The sequence below is a fragment of the Trichechus manatus genome, unplaced genomic scaffold (genome assembly GCF_000243295.1).
Source record: "Trichechus manatus latirostris isolate Lorelei unplaced genomic scaffold, TriManLat1.0 scaffold00254, whole genome shotgun sequence".
Classification (NCBI taxonomy): Eukaryota; Metazoa; Chordata; class Mammalia; order Sirenia; family Trichechidae; genus Trichechus; species Trichechus manatus.
Genome location: NW_004444190.1, coordinates 1,246,136 through 1,264,861, shown reverse-complemented (window position 1 = coordinate 1,264,861; position 18,726 = coordinate 1,246,136). Strand labels below are relative to the sequence as shown.

Genomic DNA, 18,726 nt, shown 5'->3' with positions numbered 1-18,726 from the left:
TCTAGATGATTTTCAGTATCTCTCCCAGCTCCAGATTGCCATTTTTCTTTGTTCTTAATCTTATAGGAATTGATCTGAGTCAAAGACTTTTGAGAATTTTGGTAACATAGGATAGCCATGTTCTTTACTTCATGTTCATATCGATGCTCTCTAATATTTATAGGGATACCAAATGTAGTTGTTCTGTAAATACTTAGTTTCCTTAGTCTGTAGTGTGTTTCATCTAATCCAACTATAATTGAAATTGCTTCTGCCACCATAATAAAAATGCACTTAACTTAGTAAACCCTGGCCTATAAGGCCTTGAAAATATTGGAACTTTCTGTTTTTAAAACTACTTCAGTTGAATTTTAAATTTGTACCTTTTAATCAGCTTTCGTGCAACCGGTAAATCTGTTCTGTTAGTGGTGCACAGGGTTTTTTTTTTTTTTTTTTTAAGAGGATTTCTCCTTTTTATTTCTCATTTTGAACTAATATTTTACCCTGAGCACCACCCTGAATGTCTGGCCACCACCATGGCACAGACTGTCTTTTGGATAGATTCTGGGCAGGTAGCGTTGGGTGCATGTGACATGCCTAGAATTGCACTTCTTATGTGTCCCAATATTTCATGCTGCAAAATGTGGACAGTCCCTGTGTGGAATAGCAAAGTATCTCCTGTCTGTCTACTTGTGTCCGTTCTTTGTTTAAGCACTCTTTCCATCTTGCTCGGTCTCTCACAATAGGCTCTTAAACTGTCTCAGTAATCAGTTAATTTCTCTCTTTGGATCCATCCTATACCCTGTTGCCAGATAATCTAAAAATTCAGCACCAATAATGTAAAAAACAAAAACAAAACAAAACAAAACAAAACAAAACCTGTTGTCATGTCAATTCCGACTCATAGCAACCCTGTAAGAACTTTTAATGTGTTCCTCCTACAATTTAATGTTCTCCAAAGTCTGATCTTAGCCCGACTGGCTCTTTGGCTTTATCTCCACCATCCTCTTCATGTATCCCCCCCCACCCCCATCCTAGCCAAGTTAGGCAGACACCATCTATGCTCCAAAACATCCTGTCCTCTCTAACCCGCTTTGTCTTTGTTCACACTGCTTCGTTGCCTGGAAAGACATCACCAACTCTTCTCTTCCTCCACCTTTAGTTTTCCATCCTATGGGACTCACCTCAGGTGCCTCTTCCTTCCTGAAAACCAAAACCAAACCTATTGCCATCGAGTCGATTCTGACTTATAGCGACCCGATAGGACAGAGTAGAACTGACCCGTAGGGTTTTCAAGGAGCGCCTGGTCGATTCAAACTGCTGACCTTTTGGTTAGCAGCTGTAGCTCTTAACCACTATGCCACCAGAGTTTCCTCTTCCTTCCTGAAGTGCTTCCCAATTCCCACCATGCTTCCTTGGCCTCTTCCTCTAATCAGAAATAATATCTTTCTTTGTTCTCATGGTACTGTTTCCCTCTTTTCTTTGAATGGTTCAGTTGTTGATGCTACACTCTGGGGACTTTAACTGTAACTGCTCATCCTTGTATTTACCTCAGTGGTAAGCATAGTGCTGTATTTAATCAATGTTTGTTGACTTGAAATACTTCGAATTAGGATTGTTAGCTGCTGTTGAGTTGGCTGCAATTCATGGTGACCCCATGTGCAACAGAGCAGAATGTTGTCCAGTCCAGCACCATCTTCATGATTGCTAATATGCTCAAGCCCATTATTGTGGCCGCTGTGTGTTTTGGATGCCTTCCAACCTAGAGACCTTGTCTTCCAGCACTATATTCGTAAATAAGGATAGGCTTGGTATAATATTGCTGCCAACAATGATTTTTCTTCCCTGTTTGTATGGTCTTATAAAATGGGAGAGAGTCCTGGCATCACAGACTTCTGTGTGGTGATGCGAGGCAGAGAAGCAGCATCTGACCATTCTGTCAAGATACTGTCCTTCTAGCTGCTGTCAGCTTACAAGTGATTGCTTTTGGAAAATGTAGGGTTCGTATATAATGCTTCTTAAGGAGGAGATTTATTAATGGCTATAACAAATACCAAGTGAAATTTTTTGTCAGTATAAGGTAGGTCATTTTCTTAGCCATCAAAAATCATTCTTAACCTGATCCAGGACCATCTTCTTGCCTCATTTCCCTCTGCTCCCTCAGCCCATCAGGCCCTCCTCATCATCCTCCACCTTCCTCTCACCAAAAACTCTAGGCCTTGGTTCATACTTCTTCTCTCTAGGTCATTCATTCATTCATGTTTATTGAGTGCCTACTATAGGCCAGGCACTTTTCAGGATTACAGCTGTAAACACAAATGTACAAAATTCCTTTCTTCATGGAGCTTGTGTTCTAATACGTGTGATGCCCCCCACCCCCTTTTCCATATTCTAAGATAGTTTGCCTTTACCTGAAGCCATCCCTGACTGCTGTGGCACAGGTTCTTTTCTTCTGAATTCTCAGGAGCATGTTGTCAGACATATTGTCTTGTGTTCTTTGCTCTTTTTATGTGTGAATATTTTATCTCCTCAACTAGACTGTAAACTTCTTGAGAGTAGCGACCACATTATGTGTTTATGAAAAAGTTTGTGTGCCAGTGTACATAATCTGTGTTACATACACTATCTTAGACATCTTTAAATTCCCACATTTACTGACAAACTTTGCAATTTAAAATAAACCAAACCAGTTGCTGTCAAGTAGATTCTGACTCATGGTAACCTCATGTGTGCAGAGTAGAACTGCACTCCATAAGTTTTCAAAACTATGACCTTTCGGAAGCACATTGGTAGGCCTTTCTTACATGGCATCTCTGAGTGGGCTCAAACCACCAACCTTTCAGTTAGTAGTCGAGTGTTCAACTGTTTATACCACCAGATACTCCAATTTTGCAATTAGAAACCAATAAATATTTTTAATTTATTTAAGCGTATTTATTGCTCCTTGGTTTTATCCAGCGCAGTAACTCTAAGACCTTGCTAGGCCATTAGTCATGAAAGCATTTATTAAGATCCTTCATGACTATATCACTGTGCTGTGCTACTGTTTAATCTTCTGCCAAGGAACCAGTCAAGTGCCAAGCACAACCTCTGCCCACACCTCATCAACTGAGCAAATTACCTCTCCTTGATGTATACAAATCTTTACTATAACACTGAAGCTGTATTAAAAGTATCAAGGCACCAGGGGAAGGAAAAAGACTGTTAATTATGGCTGTACTTGATTCTCCATCAGAAACTGGTATCTAAATCATCTGAGTGCCTTTCTTGCCTTTTTCTGAGTTGAGGCTAATGTGTGTCCATCTTAAACACATTTTACCATCAATGTTGTTGTGTGCTGTCGAGTGAATCTGACTCATAATGACCCTACATGACAGGTAGAACTGCCCCATAGGGTTTCCAAGGCTGTAAATCTTTACAGAAGCAGATTGCCACATCTTTCTCCTACCAAGTGGCTAGTGGGTTCAAATGCTGACCTTTCGGTTAGCAGACAAGCGCTTAACCACTGCATCATCAGGTTCCTTAATCTCTTTTTAAAGTGGAAATAATAACAGTAAAGTATTATAATGAAATGTGCAAAGAGCTGGAGTTAGAAAATCAAAAGGGAAGAACACGCTCACAATTTCTTAAGCTGAAAGAATGGAAGAAGAAGTTCAAGCATCAAGTTGCAATATTGAAGGATTCTACGGGCAAAAAATTGAAAGATTCAGGAAGCTTCAAAGAAGATGGGAGGAATACACAGAGACACCGTACCAAAATGATTTGGTCAACTTTCAGCCATTTCAGGAGGTAGCATATGATCAAGAACTGATGGTATTGAAGGAAAAGTCCAAGCTGCAGTGAAGACATTGGCAAAAAACAAGGCTCCAGGAATCGACCAAATACCAGTTGAGATGTTTCAACTCATCTATGCCAAGAAATTTGGAAGACTTGGCCAATAGACTGAAAGAGATCCATATTTGTGCCCATTCCAAGCAAAGGTGATCCAACAGAATGCTAAAATTATCAAACAATATCATTAATATCACACACAATTAAGATTTTGCTGAAGATCGTTCAAAAGTGATTGCAACAGTACATCCACAGGGAACTGCCAGAAATTCAAGCTGGATTCAGAAGAGGACATGGAATGAGGGATATCATTGCTCCTGTCAAATGGATCTTGGCTAAAAGCAGAGAATACCAGAAAGATGTTTACCTGTGTTGTATTGACTATTCAAAGGCATTTGACTGTGTGTATCATAACAAATTATGGGTAACATTGCAAAGAATGAGAATTCTAGAACACTCAATTGTTCTCATGCAGAAACTGTGCATAGATCAAGAGGCAGTTGTTCAAACAGAACAAGGGAATACTGCATGGTTTAAAATCAGGAAAAGTATGTGTCAGGGTTGTATCCTTTCAGCATACTTATTCAATCTGTATGCTGAGCAAATAATCCGAGAAGCTAGACTGTATGAAGAAGAATGCGACATCAGGACTAGAGGAAGGCTCATTAACAACCTGCGATATGCAGATGACACAACCTTGCTTGCTGGGAGAGAAGAGGACGTGAAGCAGTTACTGCTGAAGGTCAAAGACTACAGACTTCAGTATGGATTACACCTCAACATAAAGAAAACAAAATTCCTCACAATTGAACCAATAAGCAGTATCATGATAAACAGATAAAATATTGAAGCTGTTGAGGATTTCATTTTACTTGAATCCATAATCAATGCCCATGAAAGCAGCCATCAAGAAATCAAACGACTTATTGCATTGGGCAAATCTGCTGCAAAAGACTTCTTCAAAGTGTTAAAAAGAAAAGATGTCACTCTGAGGACTAATGTGTGCCTGACCAAAGCCATGGTGTTTTCAATCGCCTCATATGCATGCAAAAGCTGGACAATGAATAAGGAAGACTGAAGAAGAATTGATGCCTTTGAAGTATGGTATTGGCGAAGAGTATTGAATATACCATGGACTGCTAGAAGAACAAACAAATCTGTCTTGGAAGAAGTACAGTCAGAATGCTCCTTAGATGCAAGGATGGCGAGAATTTGTCTCAGGTACTTTGCAAATGTTATCCAGAGGGACCAGTCCCTGGAGAAGGACATCATGCTTTGTAAAGTAGAGGGTCAGCGGAAAAGAGGAAGACCCTCAATGAGATGGATTGACACAGTGACTCCAGCAATGGGCTCAAACATGGCAATGATTATGAGGATGGTGCAGGACTGGGCAGTATTTTGTTCTGTTATACATAGGGTTGCTGTGAGTCGTAACTGACTGGACGGCATCTAACAACAACAACAACAGGGTCCTGGGGTGGCATGAACAGTTTGCACTCAACTACTAACCAAACATTGGAGGTTTGAACCCACCCAGCAGTGTTGTGGAGGAAAGCCATGGCAATCCACTTTCATAAAGATTACAGCCAAGAAAACCCTATGGAGCAGTTCTACACATGGGGTTGCTATGAGTCCAAATAGCAACAAGGTTGGTTTTTTTGGTTAATAACCATATTCACCTCATAGGTCCTTGTAAGGATTCAGTGAGTTTCTATATCTGGGTATAGTAGCACTGTAATAGATTAGTTATTGTTGTCAGATATGAACATACATGTTCAGTCATTGGGAAATTTGAATACATTTTTATTTGTAATTTTATATCCCTTCCCTCCAAGTAGTTTTTTTTTTCTTTCTACCCACTTATTTAACCTTTTCTATATCAAAGAAGAAACTTGAGTTTTTAACTGTCAAACTGTGGTACTGTGACCTATAGCTTTCCCAGAGGCTCATAAGTTGCCTGGGCAAAAAGATCTCTATTTAGAATTTAGATCTTCATTTTGATAAATTTGTTATATGGTTAGATAATTGCATTCTTAATCTATAGGTGCTTGTTAGGTATATTTGCTGATCTTATAGCATTTATACTGTGTGTGACAGAAATGGGTTTATGATGAATCACACAACCAAACTCAAAGACAATTGATTAAAGATCAGTTGCTTTGGTAGAAGGCCCTGGGGCTGGGCTGGAGCTGGCTCTGCCTGTGGTGTGGATGATAATCTGGGTGGCATGTCAAATAAGGAGAGGAAATAATACACTGAAAGGGAAAATCAAGACCAAACTATTTCTGGGAAAAAGTGTAAGGCATAATTAATGAGGGTTAGTTGTTGTTGTTTTTTTTTTAAAGTGCGTAAATGAGATCTGGTTTAAGTGGTTAAGTGCTCAACTTCTAGCCAAAAGGCTGGTGGTTCAAGCCCACCCAGAGGCACTTTGGAAGCCAGGCCTGGCAATCTGCTTCCAAAAGGTCACAGCCTTGAAAACCCTATGGAGCAGTTTTGCTTTACACACATGGGGTCTCCATGAGTTGAAGTTAATTTGACAACTAACAACAAAACAACGAGGAAAGTTCTCACAGAGTTAATAGTGTGATATAATTGCCAAAAACCTATCACAGTCTTAGACCACATGAATATAAATAGAGTCCAGAACAAAGGAGGCGATAGTGCCCAGGGGAGAACACAGGTGGAGTAGGTTCAGTTCTTGATACAACATTTTAAGAGGGAAATTGATATATCAGAGCAGGAGTATTTTAGGCTAGATTCTCTAGAGAAGCAAAAACCAGCGGAGTGTTTAGATGTATATGTGTGTGTGTATATATATATATACAGAGAGAGAGAGAGAGAGAATGAGAGATTTCTATCAAGGAAATGGCTCACAGTATTGTAGAGGCTGGAAAGTCCTAAGTCTGTGGGTCAGGGTCAGGCTGGAGGCTTCTCCTGACTCATGTAGCGGTAGGGACTGACAAACTAAAGATCGGCAGGTCAGATGGCAGGGTTAGACGGCAGGATTAGACGGCAGGCTGCTGGCTCAATTCCCAAGAGCCAGAAGTCAGAGGATGACAAGCCAAATGCAGGATCCAGAGCAAAGCAAAAGCCAGCGAACTTTGCCAGAGAGTCCATATATATTGGATGCAGGCCACACCACCAAGGAAACTCCCTTTCAACTGACTGGCTGCTCATAGTAGATCTCATCATAGAGATGATTACATTATATCAAATTTCATGGTGGAGATCATTACATCATCACATAGCTGCCAAATCACTGAGAATCATGGTCCAGCCAAGTTGACACACAAAGTCAGCCATCACAAGGAGTAAAGGAGGGAAACCATGAGGGCAGAAGATTTGAGAACCATGTCAGAGGGTTGAAGAAGCTGAAGAGGTTTTATTTAGTAACCTTCAAATTAAAAGTATTGATCAGTCAATAATTGTTTGTGTAGTCTACATGCTTACTTAAGTGTCCAGAACTGATGTTGTTGTTACGTGTCATCGGGTCTGTTCTGACTCATAGTGATCCTATGCATGACAGAACAAAATGCTGCCCGCCATCCTCACAATCATTATGCTTGAGCCCATTGTTGTGGCCACTGTGTCTGTCCATCTTGTTGAGGGTCTTCCTCTTTTTCATTGACCCTCTACTTTACCAAGTATGATGGCCTTCTCCAGGGACTGATCCCTCCTGATAACATGTCTAAAGTATGTGAGACAAAGTCTCTCCGTCCTTGCTTCTAAGGAGCATTCTGGCTGTACTTCTTCCAAGACAGATTTGTTTGTTCTTTTGTCCGTCCATAGTATATTCACTATTCTTCGCCAAGACCATAATTCAAAGGCGTCAATTCTTCTTCGGTCTTCCTTATTCATTGTCCAGCTTTCACATGCATAAATGAGGCAGTTGAAAACACCGTGGCTTGGGTCAGGTGCACATTAGTCCTCAAAGTGACATCGTTGCTTTTTTAACATTTTAAAGAGGTCTATTGCAGCAGATTTGCCCAACGTAATGAGTTGTTTGATTTCTTGACTGCTGCTCCCATGGGCGTTGATTGTGGATCCAAGTAAAATGAAGTCCTTGACAACTTCAGTATTTCTTCTGTTTATCATGATGTTGCTTATGGGTCCAGTTATAAGGTTTTTTGTTTTCTTTATGTTGAGGTGTAATCCATACTGAAGTCTGTAGTCTTTGATCTTCAGCAGTAAGTGCTTCAAGTCCTCTTCACTTTCAGCAAGCAAGCTTCTGTCATTTGCATACTGCAGATTGTTAATGAGTCTTCCTCCAAAGTTGTTAATGAGTCTTCCTCCAATCCTGATGCTGCGTTCTTCTTCATATAGTCCAGAATCTCGGATTATTTGCTCAGTATACAGATTAAATAAGTATGGTGAAAGGATACAACCCTGACGCACACCTTTCCTGACTTTAAACCATACAGTATCCCCTTGTTCTGTTTGAACAACTGCCTCTTGATCTCTGTACACGTTCCTCTTGAGAACAATTAATTGTTCTGGAATTCCCATTCTTTGCAATGGAGAACTGTAGGCAACTAGAAAAGAATGATGTGGTATGATATAGGTACAGGATGATTGCTGGAGGTGTTCGATTAGTTACCAGGCAGAAAAGGGTTACACACTTTTTAACTTCCTGAGGGCAGAATGAGAATCACTGTGTTGGGGTTACGGGATGGCCCATTTTGACTCAATAGGAGGAGGACCCTTACAGAAGATATGGACTACCTTATGGTGACGGCTGAGAGAGGGGGTGTTTGAGGACAGGCTGAATCGTGGGTGTTAAGAGAGGGAATGACTCTGGTGGGATTTTAGCCTGAGGGCCACATGGGGACTCATACTGCAGAGATTTGGTATAGTCTTTCTAAGAGTTTTATTACATTTTTATACATCACAGCTTTGGTTGTGCCCTGCACTTTGTGTTAATTGTAGCTTTAAAAAAAAAAGTTCTCAAGACCTTGATTTCGATCCATGGGGACCCCGTCTGTGTCAAAGTAGAACTGTGCTCCGCAGGAATTTCAATGGCCGTTTTTTTTTTTTTTTTGCAAGTAGTCTACTAGGCCTTTCTTCCTAGGTGCTTCTGGGTGGACTCAAATCTCCAACCATGAGGTTAGCAGCCAAGCACGTTGACAGTTCGCACTGTCCAAGGACTCCTAACTGTAGCTTAGCCACCATCTTCAGGAGGATGTGGGAGAATTTTCTTTACAAACATCCTCTGCTATACCATTCTGTTTAGTCTCTGAGTATGGGATAATTTATTGATATCTAGTTGGTTCCTGAGTTGAGACGGTAAGAAATGCTTGTTTAAATGTTACTTGTTTGGGGAGTGTTTTGCAGTATTATTACTAACACAATGGAATTCATTCTTTTCTTGATTATTCTTTTCCTCTCTAACTCCGTTTTTCTCTGGTTTTAATGTGATTGCTGATACTCCTACCGTGCTTTCCTCTCTCCCAACTCCCACCCCTTTCTTCTCTTGAGGTGTTTATGTGGTGTTTCTTGTATTCTACATAGAGACTTATAGTTTTCTTGTGGTTCTGAAATAAGTTCCTGTGTGTGTGTGTGTGTGTGTAAATACAATATGTTCACATATATATGCATGAGTTATTCACTGTGAAGGTAATAATGAGTGTGGCATGGTACAAATAGTGCAAACAAAGAAACATTTTACACAGTTATGTAATTGATTTTTTCCCTTACTGATCTTAGACACAGCTATTAAAAAAAAAATAAAGCTGCTGAAGAAGCAACATAAAAACCATATGAATCATACCACTCCGTGCAATTTCAGTTGTGGTGTAAGTGCAGGAGAACCTCACGCTGAGAATGAGTCCTGACACAGTGACCTCATTCCCAACGCTGCCCTGATGGGCGGTAGCAGAGGCTGCACTGGCTCATGCTGGGCAAGCTGAGGGCTGCCTTTGCTGCGTGCCTCACGGGTATGTGTTGGGAATGATGAAATCTAAGAAAACTAGGCTTGCAAGGACTTGCTCAGCAACTGGAATTTATGACAAATAGCTCACTGAAGCTAAACTTTGATCCAGCGCACAGTCCTGTTACACACAGGAAGGGAGAGTCTTCCTTCATCATGGTGGAAAGCAGGCCTTAAAAAACTTAAAAAAAAAAAAAAATGTAAAAAATGGAAAATGTGTAAGGTCTATAATTATGACTGGTGAGTATATGACGACAGATCAATTTTAAAGTGTGTGTTTTTTCTTAAAGCATCCAGAGGTATGTGCCCTTTTGACTGTTTTAATGATTAAAAATATGAGGCGTAGCTAATGCATGTGAGGGTACCTGTGCTCCTTGCAGCCCTGTGTCTGGGGTACCCTCCCACCCCAGAGTCTCCGTGCTGCGCAGACAAAGAAGCCTGCACAGACAAACAGGGGCTGTAGCTTTTCTTGGAGTGATGACTCATTTCAGTTCACAAAGGATTCTGGGCAGGGTAGTGAGAAGTCAGGTTGGCTGATCCATCCCTATGACTTCACTTTGCAGAGAACAAGGCAGAAGAGGAGTGACACTGCAGATTCCCGAGGCACTGCAGTTGGCTCAGTGCGGGTGGTGTGATGTATGGGACAGGCGTGGTACAGGATCCCAGCTGTTCCACGCAAATAGGATAAAAGAATGGTAAAGAGGATTTTTTTCCCCTTAAAAGGTTACCAGTAAAGTATAGTCACAAAGCCTTTTTAAGGTGCTTTTTGTCTGCTTTTGAACTAAACTTGTATCAGTTTCTCAAGCCCTGAATTTTAAGAAGAGCTGAGAGTTCTGGAACTCATTTTTAAAGTAGATCACGAAGGTAAAGTACCAGATTGCTGTTGTGTTCCACATGCCCTCAGTAGCCCATCTGAAATGCTCGTGGAGGATATTATGCCTGGAAAGTTTACTCTTTCTTCTTATTACAGATTTCTAGGACGTCCGTTTCTGTCACTGGCTCCTTTCTGTGCTTGGATGCAACCCCCTAGCATGCACCAGGCTTTAGCGTCAAAGCTACCTAGGGGATGGAGCCAGTCCAGAAAGGGTCAGGTAGGTTTCCCCTGCTTTTACTTAAAGAGTTGTGTGCAAAGAAATGTGGTAAAATGTCTGCAAGACCTTTGCTGAGGGTGCTGTGCTCAGACAACTGGTCTTACTGTTATCATGTCAGTCTCAGGCTGTCGAGGTGCTCCACATAGCTGCCCACCAGATGCCACCTCTTCAGCATGAGTCATCCAGAGTGTCTGCATTAGAACTTAAAGTCAGCCAGCTGCAGGATTTTCGAATAGGAAATAATTAAACTGCTTCAGATTTCCATCAGCTGTATATCTCTTTCACTCCTCTGATAGAGGCATTCAGTAAATATTCTTGGAAAAACATTTTTTTTCTCAAGGAATAGTCCCTGAAATTTAGTATGGTATTTGGCCTGTTAACCTACACACAATGCACTAAAATTCAAGGAAGCATGATTTGCTTTGGGACTATTTCCAACACTAACAACATATTGAGGCTGCTATTAGCTACTGAGGAAGTAAGCATATTTTATCACAGTCCGCTTTAGGAGTCAAATCATAAAGTTTCTTTGTAAATCAAAGCTAATGGACGCTATTATCTTCTGCATTATTAATTGGGGCCTCTTATTTATGCTCTGAGGAGCCTTTGTGATGCAGTGTTTAAAGCACTTGGCTGATGACCGAAAAGCCAGCAGTTCAAATCCACCAGCCTGTCTACAGGAGAAAGATGTTGCAATCTGCTTCTGTAAAGATTTACAGCCTTGGAAACCCTATGGGACAGTTCTCCTCTGTTCTGTAGGGTCACTATGAGTCTAAATCGACTCGAAGGCAATGGGTTGGGTTTGGTTTTGAATTATAACAGTTTATTCAAATAATAGCTTCGAAGTTGCCCCTTCTTTAGCAGACCCATCAATTGTTGAAGTAAAACATGAGGAAACTTCAGAAAAGTTGTTATAGAATTTCTAAATATTCTAAAATTCCTTTTTTTTATTGTCAAGTTTCCTTCCATCAACTATTGCAATGAATGCTCAGCCTTAAATTTCAGAAATCAGTGGCATTTAAACTAAACATACAGTAGACTGTGAAAGCTCCTTTTTCAATGCCAATTTTCTTTTAAATTTCAAATACAAACATTTGAAAGTCAAGTACAGTAATTTGATTTCAAAGGAAAACTGCTTCCATCATAGCAGCATGTGAGTTAATGGGAGCCATGTGCTCTGCCCCTCCTGTTCAGATGCTGTGGTCTTCCAGAGAGTGTACAGGACAGGAAAATGTGGGTTTTTTAGAATAGCTTTTTGAAAACATGGTAGCAGAATTTGTGTTAAAAGAACCGAACGTTTATATGTAAAATTGGTGTTAATAAATTGAATTAAATTGTAAAACAGAGGATTAGTCTGATGCTGTGCATCAGAAAGTTGTTCACTTAACTGTAACTGCAGAGAGCTTATTATTTTCCTAGACCCAAGGGCATTTAAGATAAAACTTGGCAAATAAGTAGTTTACAAATAGTTTGTTGCAATGAATAGAGTTGTATTGTCCTTATACCCACTGTACATTTTACAGTCATGGTTGATCATTTTTATGAGGAGTCACAGTATCTACTATATGCAGTAATTTTATTGGCACATATAATTTTAACTTTAGTGTTAATTTTGGCAGTATGAAGAACAAAAAAAGGCACCCTTTGGTCCTGAGGAGCAAAGTTGAGAAAGACTTTGAATTAGAAGGAGTAAATTATGAAGCTTTTATTACAAGGAGAAAAATTAATAGCCAATATATTTAGCCATTCCTTTTTAAATTAAAGCTTACTTTTTCAAATTAGATGAGCATTAAAATAGTTTCCCCAGCAAGATAGAAACAGAGTTAGACACGAGTACTACATTACGTGTTCATCCCAGAATTCTGATGCATTGATATAGAATCATAGAATTTCAGAGCCTGAAGGAGTCTTAGAAATCATCTCACCCAAATCCTCATTTTCAGATTAGGAGACAGGAGCACAGTGGGTAATTGTATTTTGTTTTAAGAGACTGGGTACTTATAAGTTAACATTTATTGTGAAAAATTGAACTCAAACAGGCAAACAGAATAATTAAAATTGAATACTGGTGCTTGAAGTAAAATAGGATTGTTCAAAGAAGGCTAAGAGAAGAGGTGGTACCTGGGGTACTTTGGAGGCTGTAGTTTATTATGATGAAGTTCACCTAGAAAAAGTATGGCTTTCCTTTTCTTTGATACAGTTGTATGAGGATGGGGATTGTAAGATAAAATGAAGTAGATTTGTGCTTGCTTTTCCAGTAGGTATCTTCTGGAGAGCTGTGGATATTGTCTTGGAAGGGATGAATGTCAGTTTTATTCAAGTCATCTGTTCTCAAGAGTTGCTTTGTCCTGTATCATATGCAGAGGTTGGGGAGTACAGAGAACCCAAACTAATGACTAAAAAAAATGAAAGTGGCTTTCAAAAAGGAGAGGGCTTTGTTAAGGCCCTTCCCCTTTTTTTGTCCCACAAATAGAACAGAGGTAGAAGTGATTCCTTTTCTTACTTAATTTTAAAATTTGAGTGCCTAAAGGTTTTTGATACATATAATAGGCACTCAAATATTTCTTGAAAGGATGAATCATGTGAGAGCGAATTTGAAATACTTCCAACTGAAGTAACTGACCAAAAGCTAGAAAGGAACAGAAGTAGAGAGATTTAAATAGTAAAAATATGTGTACATGATAAAGATATTCCCTGCAGTGGAGGTAACTAACTGTAGACAACAAGATAGAGAAAGTCAGTGTCACATATGCAGGATTCCTGCCTGTCATCCCAGCCCTCCTTGTCAGTTGCCTGGACTATTGCAGTAGACTCCAGTCTGTTCTTCACAGTACCAGGAGAGTAGTTTTCTAACACAAATCTGTTATGTAATTCCTCTATACAAAACATTCAGTGCTTCCCCATTGTCATCAAGAATAAGATCTAAGCCTTCTATAGAGTCAACTGTGACCTGGCCCTACTTTCCTCTCCATCTCACCACCAGCCTACTCGCGCTGTGCCAGAATAGGCAAGGCTCCCCCCAAAATAGGCACAGCAGGCTGCTTCATGCTCTGGACATGCTCCCTACTTCCCATGGGGAGTATCCATCCTTCACTGCCTTCATCATCTGCTGGGTAGATTTATCTTTTTCCTCATGCTTATCAGCTGACAAGTACCTTAAATAAAAGCAACGTCCACGTTTTCATTGGGATATTTTAAATTTAATGTCATATGTTCTTAAAATTAAAGTTTATTTCCAATCATAGTTTTTTCATGTCTTCTCACATTTTCAGTTCACTTAATGGAAATTTATTGAATGCTTACTCTGTCCGAGGCACTGTGCTTGGTTTTATCTGACATATCCTGGATTTGACAAATGTCCCCTGAGGACTGTATTTAAATGGATGTTTGTAAGAAAATGAAGCTGAAATGAAACCTATTTGCCCCTTATTTTTTAGAACCACAGGACAGAATCAGAACAGTTTAGAAAGAGTTTGTTCACCCACAAAGTACCTATGAGCTTTTAGATGCATTGTCTTTATGAAGGAGGTAAGAACTAATTCTAATAATACAAAAGTCATCCTATAAATTACAGACAAGTAAGTTATAATTCATAGTCTATGCAAAATGTGGTAATTTCTATAGATTATGTAGATAATGGTGACCACCAATATTTTAGCAATATTTACATTCTTTTGTTTTCTTCTTTGACCATACACATGGTCCTGTTGTTGGAAGAATTTTCTAGTAGCATATTTTAAAAATAACTAGTTGGGTCATTAAGCACGTCTGACATAAGATCCATAGAAAATCGTAATACATCTGAATAATATTGAGTTGTATTATGTTGAGAGACACCTACGCTACCTATAATATAGATTTTAAATGCATGTTCTAAACCTCACTTTAATAGTTATTTCCCTGTGGTAATGGCTGTGCTTTGGGGGCCTGTTGTTCATGAAATTAATGGGGGAGGGAGTCGTAGAAATTGTATGGTTAAGTATGCTTGATGTCTTATTAATTTTTGTTTATTTTACAATTATTTAGCAAAAGTATGAATAAAATCACTATCCTTTAAAATACCCTGAGAAATTCCTTGGATTATAATGTTATAGCTGGATATTCATCCATTCAACAAACACTGATTGGGTGTCCAGCACAAGCTCTGTAGGATTCTAGGCTCTGGGAGCATGGAGAGGAATGGGGCTCCTTCTGTTGTGGAGCTTGTATTCCAGTGGGCAAGGCAGACGATAAACCAGTGGACACAGACATGCATGCACACACTAAGAGCCTGGTTAGCAGCTCTGAAGATAGTAGCTCGGGTCATGTGAGAACCATTGCCCTCTGGTGGGGGAGCAGCCTTAGATTGATGGTCAGGGAAGGACTCGGAGGAGGCAGCGTTTAAGACACAAAGGATGAGAAGACAGTCCAGCAAAGATCTGTGCCAGGAGCATCCCAGGCAAAGGGCACAAGAAAGGCAAAGGTCCTGTGTTGGGAAAAGCTCGGTGTGTACAAACAACAGCAGAGGAGGATTGGGAGTGCGGAGCAGGGAGGCGTGAGTGGAAGGAAAGAGGTCCAAGAGGTGGGTGGACAGACTCAGACCCTGCCGGCCCTTGTCCGCATAGAAACGAGTTCAGATTCCATTCTAAGTGCAGTAGGCAGTGGCTGTAGGATTGTATGCAGGGAAGTGGCATATTTTATATTTTTCTGAGAAAACCCTGAGTCCCTGGGTGGTGCTAACAGTTAATGTGCTTGGCTGCTAACTGAAAGGTTGTAAGTTCAAGTCCACCCAGAGGTGACTCAGAAGAAAGGACTAGCAGTCTACTTCCAAAGAATCCCAGTGGAGCACAGTTCTACTCTGACACACGTGGGGTCACCATGAGTCACAGCTGACTCGACAGCAACTGGTTAGTTAAGTATTCTTGGCTACTCTGTGGAGAAGGGATTGTAGGGGGAAGAGTACAAACTGGGAGTAATGGGCCAGGCAAGAGGTGATGTGGTTTGGAGTAGGGGTAGCACTGGAGATGGAGTTAAGGGAAAGACCCAGGAAGCATTTGGACTTAGAGTAGACAGGACTGCTGGTGAGGCTGGGGCTGGTAAGAGAGTAGAAAATAATTTATCTCAGTGCATTATTAAGATGAGATGACATGTGAGGATAGTTACTTGGAGCATCAAAATTCCATTTTGTTCTATATCGTGAGTTAAAAGTGATTACACATGTTCATTACGATAGTGGAACTGAGCTTTTTAAAAATAAATGTACTTCAGACACACTTAAAGCATGCTGCCTCATTACAATCAGTAAAAAAATTAAGAAGATGGCAGTTAAACTAAAATAATTTCAGCTAAAAGTATAAGGAGAAGCATGATTTAAACTAAAGTAATTAATTTTGCTAACAGCCATTTCTTTTTTACAGAGTTCTCAAGTTCTCTCTTGTAATCTGTAGAAAATTGGAAGTCAGACCCACATTTTTAAAATCATGTTTAGTATTTTTGTGTCTTTATTTCTCTGAAAAGTCCTTAGTTATGATAGGCAAATTCTAAAAGGTGAGCATTAGCTGCTAACCTCCCCAATGATATACAAGTTGAAGAGTTCTGGAATCTCATTTGATCACTCCCTTTGCCAGCTGATCCCCATCTTCCTCTTCATCTGGCTTTTAAAGACGTTCGAAGTGACTCTGAGGTCCACAACTCATCAAACACTCTGGTCTCAAAGCCCCTCATTCTCTACTGCAGGAAGTGTGAGAGAGACGGAACCACAGACAAGACCCTTAAGAGTGTCTATGGCTGAGCTGCAGGGCCTGCTGTGGGGAAGGGAGCAATGAACAATATGGCTCCAGACTCTCACCTCTACTGCAATTCACCACCACCATCACTTCATATTGTACACATTAGGCTTTAGAATAGATCTCATTTGAACAAAGGGTGCAGCAGTTAATAAAAGGCAAACTTGCCCACTGAGATGATCCTACATCATTCTCACTGTCATTCTTGAGTCTCCATTATGGATCAGGCTTTACCAGCTGAGTGAACCTTACATCCACAATAACAGCCCAAAATGTAGCATTGTAGCTCTCACCTGCTGCTACCCCACCAAATCATTCCAGGAATCCCTCTGAGGGGTTTTCTTTATGTTTATGTCCCAGAGGCCCAAAAAGTTTGTGGGTTCTGAGTTACGGCAGTTCATGGTTTCTGCTGACTTTGATCCCCACTGGCCTTTTCCTTTTCTGTATTTGAGTACTCCCTTCTTTCTGGCCATTAGGAAAATGTCTTACTCTTGTCATGCCATGTCTCAGAGAGCGGACCAACAGCAGAACTCAGTGGGACCCCCAGTGATGCAGTGAGAGGGAGCAGGTGAATGGAGCTGAGCTTGGTGTGGGGACGTCAGGCCTCATCCTGGACCGGGAACCACTGCATCCTTTATAGTCGGGCCCTGCTGCCTTGTCCAGTGTGCCATGCTAGACTTTATTCCCACACGTGGGGGTTTTCATTCCCAGGCCCTGTTGCTGGTTTCATCCATTGAACCCTTTCCCATCTAATCCATCAGAAATGACTTCAAGTTCTTTCCCGAAGGGCTTCTGAACTCTCCTGCGGATTAGGAGATGTGGCTGGACACAGCTTTACGTTACCTGGTGGTGAGGAGGCTGGACCACCCCAGAGCACCCAGAAATTTTCTAGGGAGGCAGTTGCCTAATGCCACAAGTTGTCCCCAGTCTTGGTTATGTCCAGCCATGGTAGCTTATTGCAAGAGATAAATCATTCTTAGGAAACAATAAAGGAGAAATTATGTAAGTGCACTGAGAAGTAAGCAGAGTGCTTACAGGTACAGAATATTTATCTCTGACATTAGTTTTCACCCTCTTTCTGTAGAACTTTTTTTTTTTTAAGTGAAATCTTATTGATCCCCAAAGTATACAACAGGTGACACTCAGCTGTCAGGAGCAGACTCTCCTGTTCTCCCAGTCTCTCCTTCTGCTGGGTACACCTCCATCCCAGAAATCTCTAGGAATTCTAGGGATCCTTGGAGCATAACTTGAAAATCACCACACTGTGATATTAAGATTGCAGAAATGAAGACATATTTGCATTGCATGTTGACACCTCAGGAGCCACCATGAGTTGCCCCCTTGCTACTGGGTCTTCAGCCTCTCCTGCTTTTTCCCTTAGTGTGTGAACATATGCAGCAGGCCACAGCCTCCTAGTGAATTGTCACCTGCCCCTCTCCCACTCTCCCCAGTCTGCCTTCCACTCTGCCACCAGAGTCATCTTTCAGAAATTCACATCTGACTTTGTCATTCCTGAGATTCCTTCCATGGCTCACCATCCCCCACAGGATGAAAACCTTGGGCACACAGCTCTTTCCTCATGGTTGTTCCTACATACCTCTCCCCCTCCTCCTGTACCTGTACTGCTGGAGAAATACCTGCATGCAGGCCCTGCAACCCCCTCAGCCCTGCAGCCCTCCCTCCCTCAGCCACCAAGCAGATGCATGCTCCTAGCACTGTAGTCAGGTTGTGCGTCCTGGGTAAAACCTGCTTCTAAGCCCTCCTTGCCCCTAAGTGGTGGCACACTCCCCTCTCCCCTCTGCTCCAGAGATTATTGTGCAGTCCTCTCTGGGGGCATTGTCACACAGCATCGTGGACACCGATCCCCTTGTCTGTCTCCTCCACTTCAATACAAGCTCTTTAGGGAAGAGATATTAGGGGGCTTGTTGACTCTTCTGTCCCCAGCTCACAAGCCCCCAGCAGATGCCTGGCATTAGAGGACATTCAACATTTGAATGAATAAATCATCAGGTTACAAATGTATTTGTCAAGATGTCAATGGCAGTTATTAAATAAATCAACTCCAAGTTAATAAAAACATAAATCAGTTTCAAAACCTCATTGTTACTCAACTTTCAGTACTATGTTTATTTAA

General features: G+C 40.9%; 1 protein-coding gene across 2 annotated transcripts in view; it reads left to right on the top strand.

Annotated features, from left to right (window-relative positions):
* The window catches only part of STOX2 (storkhead box 2), a 159,587-nt gene that overhangs the window by 115,624 nt on the left and 25,237 nt on the right, over window positions 1-18,726 (top strand). The gene's annotated exons all lie outside the window — the stretch shown is intronic.